At 31.6% G+C, this 5,019-nt stretch overlaps 1 pseudogene; it reads right to left on the minus strand.

The window, feature by feature from the left end:
* Positions 1-2,919: 2,919 nt before the first annotated feature.
* LOC149552948 (pentatricopeptide repeat-containing protein At1g03100, mitochondrial pseudogene) lies at positions 2,920-4,619 on the minus strand (annotated as a pseudogene).
* Positions 4,620-5,019: the final 400 nt, after the last annotated feature.

Here is a 5,019-nt window from a genome sequence, read left to right on the forward strand (position 1 = left end):
GAAAGAGGTGCAAGAGGTATGCCAATAGTTTTTTTTTAAAGAAAAGACAAATTAAAGAGATGTAAATTTAAAGAAGATAAACTATAGTAGGGATTATTTGGTATTGGGATTGGAGAAGGTTAAATTGTTGATTACACTTATAGCAACCACAAGAGTAAATGCATAGATATAAGAACCCATGTAAGGTTTAAAGTAAATGACAAATGAATGGCTCATATAAAGTCCAAATACTACCACACTATCAAACCATGACATGACTTTCTTCCATCGATGGAAGGATGATAATTCTCATGACTTTACAAATGGGAAATGAAGTGCATACTTCATAGATCCTAATTTAGAGTGTCTTTAACAAAAATATGTAGTCTAGTATTGTGCATTTTCTTGTCTATTTATTTATCCTCTTCTTTGTCTTTTCTCAAATTCTCTGCAATGTTCCCACAACTTCTCATCACTCTGGTAATAGTTGTTTAATTTAAGAAATAGATTAATATTTAATTTACATAGTACAACAATAAAAAAATAAAGATAATCAAAATATAGAAGTAATACATTCAATTATGTGTTTCACTCTTAAATAATTTATATTACAAATATTTATGTGTTTTACTACTAAAGATTACATCCACATAAAAGTAGGGAAATATATTACATTCAATTATAGGAAACCACATTGTATCACTAAGTTTTCCTCCATCTCTGAACTTCTTTGAAATTGGTTTAACATAATTTCCATTGAGAAATACTCTCTCTCTCTCTCACACACACACACACACACACACACACAAATGATGATGATGTTTTAGGTATTAAAAACTATATTTTGATGTGTAAATAGCATATGATGATTTACAAAAAGGGGTACCAAAATACATATTTTGGCAGTACCTTTAAGTATATCTCTATACATTTTAAAATAGTCTTGGTCACCAAGTAATTCATTAAAGGAGACCAATTCATTTCTTAATAACATCAAGCCATTACAAAGCATAAAAATAAAAAATATTTTTAATATATCTAAAAGTATAAGATTATAATATTTATCTTTAAATTATCTAACTACTCTCTATTATACTATATGAATATACTAGTATATAGCTTAAATATTATTTTAAATGTAAATGTATATTTATATACTAATAAATCTACATTTATTATTATATATAGTTCTACATTTATTATTTAAAATAAATCTATAATTAATAATAAACTTCTTTAATTAAAATAACAAGAACTAGCACTATCAAATGAGAATTTTATTGTTACTTATCAATTCTAATTATAATATATTATTCTAATTTTCTAGAATTCCAAGTTAATTTTCTATACCTATAGTCAATCATATACAAATTATACTTTGAAAAAACAAATAACATTCAATTGCTACAATAATAAATTTATACTACCTAATATAGAGTATGCAAGATAATTGGTCTATCATGTAAGTACAACATTCAAGCCTTACACCTCCCTTTGGCCTTGGGAGAAATATATTAAGACTTAAATTTATCTAAAAATGAAAAATGATTATATTCTTTGGAAATCTAAAGAGAGATCAAATATAATAAATATATTTATCATTGTTAACATCCAAGCAATGGACTCTCCTTTACTTCCCTTCAAATGTCTCAAGATGCCTTTCTAACATGAGGACATGTAAAAGTATCTAACATTTTGTATGTTTGAGAACTTAAATTTGAGGTGGAAGAACTATGCGCCTTTTCAGATATCAAAGCTTCTATTTGTAAACAAAAAACTAAAACATGTATCTTACCGAGACTTGCAAAATTGAGTTGTCTATATGATCCAAAAACCTTCCCAATTGGAACTCATATGTTGTCATATATGATCCAAATGCCTCTACTCTTTGACACGATTTAGAAAACCTAAACGTGACACATAATTTCAGAGAAAAAACATTATTTGGGCCCAAGTTTGCTTTATATTATGTCTGTGAATTTAGAGAAAGGATATTGCGTCCATCCAAGCATAATAGGTAGAGCTATTTTTCAGACACATGAGTTTTTGAGATGTAGCTACAACTCTGTTCCAGACATGAACCCAAAATGTGGAAGTATAGACAAGGTACGTGAATAGTTTAATAGGATGGTTCAAAGAAATGTGGTTTGAAATGACCTCCAGATATGCACAAATTGGATTTGCATTAGTTAGAAAAGTTATGGAAAATTTAAAGAAAAATGTGATCACAAAATGTACATCGAACTTTTCTAGCATCCTTATTGCTTGTACCAAAATAAGCTTTGATTTTCTCCACCACTGCTACTAAAACAAAATGTGTTAAAACAACTATTTATTTATTTATTAATTGTTTTCTATATCTGCTAGTGCTGGTTGGAAGAAATGGATATTTTCTTAGAAATTTTGTTCATGTAGGGTATTCACTTGGTTTTCCAATTACTCAAATTACATTGTGCATCCATTGAGTTGGAAATAATAGTTTTCTTTTCCAATATTAGTTTATTGTAATGAATGGTAGTAAAGCTTTCATGGATTTTGTCTCCAGGTATTGCTAATTATCGATGTACTTCAAGTTTCGGGTTTTAGTCACATTAGTGGCTTGTATCTATTTATTAAGAGTGAATTTTCTTTTCTTTTTCTTATTCATTGATTTTTAAGGAACTATAATTGTCATATGTCACTCTTGAAAGGTTGTAATTACAAAGTGATCACACATTTCTTTGCACAAATGTCACTAGCACACATTTCATTAACGAGTTGGATGACTTTATTCCTTTCAATGACACCCCCACCTCTCACTAAGCACCTTCTTTCAACTAGCAACAATATCTGAGAACCTTGCATAATCTACGCAGAGCCTACTGGTAATAGGAGTAGTGCATGTAGAGCCTCAACATGGAAGCCTTTACCCTCACACTCCCAACCAATATATGAAGAATTCTAATCTAAGCCTATCCACCTTTTATAAGCCATTGCCTATTCTCTTTTTGTAAATTGCACTTTAGTTTGTACTTTGCGAGTTTTCATATTTGCAGCAAGGTTTCTATGATACTTCAAATAAACCTGTTTGTATTTCGCTTTTTCTATAAACATATTCTTCCACTCCATAATAGAAATCACTTGGAGGGCTTTTCTAAAAAAGCTCCCTCTAACAAACACATACAAAATATTGTCAAGAAGCTCTTGATCAAAACGTAAGGGCTTTACTCTAGTATTTGAAACTTTCGATGCCATCTTCTTCACATCCACCTGCAACATTATTATCTCTTCATACTTGCCTCTTGCAGTATAGTAACCTTGTACCAAAGAAAAAAGAGTCTGTAAATTAGGCTAATATCCTAGCTTTTTCATCTTCTTTAAAGCCTTCTCTGCATCATGCATTAGCTATTTCTTGTAGAAGTCTATCACAGAATTCCAATCATGCATACCAACAACATCTTCTTGATCATCTTTTACTTCCTCTAGCAAACAGACCCTCAAATCTCACTTACTTTGATTTGTAAATTTTGTCAGGGACTGGTAGTTATTTGTTGATGATGCAATCTTAATGTCTTTCATCTCTGTGAAGAGATCTAGACCACCATGCAGGTCCCTGTCTAACACACGTAACTCAATTAGATCATCATAGCAGCTGACATTGAGCTGAAGTCCTACCTTCCTAACTTCCTTCAGAAGTATAGCAACCTCTATAGGTCATCATGATTTGCAGTAAGCTTTCAGGAGTGAAGAATAAGCTCGAGCTCCTACTGGAACCTCAACTGCAGTTACTTCATGTGCCTTTTCTATCCAACCCAATGCAATACAAACATCAATCACTTGAGCACTAGGAGAATTTTTTGTGGAAACAGAGCCTTCCTCCTGATGTACTTTGATAAGAAAATCAGCCAAATCAGAAACCTTATCCACTTCCAAGTAGCCTTTCACGAGTTGCATATGCTTTCTCATTTGGAATAAGTATACGATTTTCTAGGTTAATAAGCTCTCCAAAACTAGCTTCTATTGTGGATTGCATAAGCGAATTCTCAGCTCTGGCCCTGCACATGAGATCAGTTTGTATTTTTCTAGATTCTAAAGATCCTCCTAACTATTTAGGGCCTTTTTAATCATAATGGAGGCTATTTCTTGTAGCTTATCTTGAACCTAAGGCGTATTATTCAGCTCTGTACTAGACCTATGTGGATTCATCTCTACAACTGACAATATTGATTTGGCTGTAGTGAGAGAGCTCTGAGCTACCTTTGCATGTTTTAACATTCCTAGTATAACATCAGAGACAACATCAAGATCACCGAAGTTAAAAAATTCCAAAAGAAAAGGATAAATGAATATATAGATTGTATTTACAGGCTTAATTTAAATGAACAAGGACATTAAATTTGGAGACTTCCAACTTTCTAAATAATGAAAGGGATAAACAAACAAAGAGATGAATTCAAAAAAGCAAAAGGTAAAAAATGGAAAGCCAACCTAAATTTCCCAATCTCTTAACAAATAGATGCCTTCATGCATGACACCTATGACAATTCAATACGTTCCCATGCCCATTGCGTGAATTAAACTTAAACTCACGCATTTCAAACACACACAAACACACACAACTAAAACAAAACAAACAATAAAATCACCTTTTGTTCTGCCATTTTTGCCCCTATCTCAACATTTTACTCATATTTTCACCCAAACTCACCTGGTCAAAACCAAAAAACAAGAATCTCAAAGCTTTTGTAGAATTGCAGGAGTTTTCATTAATTTTACTTTTACATAGTTTTGTGGTCTTCAGTTGCTTAAAGTTATTATACTAGAAAATTCATTAATGGATGCTCAGTGGTTTATAGTAGCTAAAAAAAGGTGAACAATTTAGGGGCAACTTAGGATATGCCAATTTATTGCAGAGCCATGACATTGGTAGGGGTGGTGATATTTTTGCATCCCATGATATTTATGCATGCAAGACAACTTTGTTTTGACAAGTAGTATGATTCATTCTATAACCTTTTGAGCCTCAACTCTCAAACCATGAGTGCGTTTCATAAATAAAAA

This window comes from Cupressus sempervirens, chromosome 6 (assembly GCF_028749045.1).
Source record: "Cupressus sempervirens isolate cs-2001-9-10 chromosome 6, ASM2874904v1, whole genome shotgun sequence".
Taxonomy (NCBI): domain Eukaryota; kingdom Viridiplantae; phylum Streptophyta; class Pinopsida; order Cupressales; family Cupressaceae; genus Cupressus; species Cupressus sempervirens.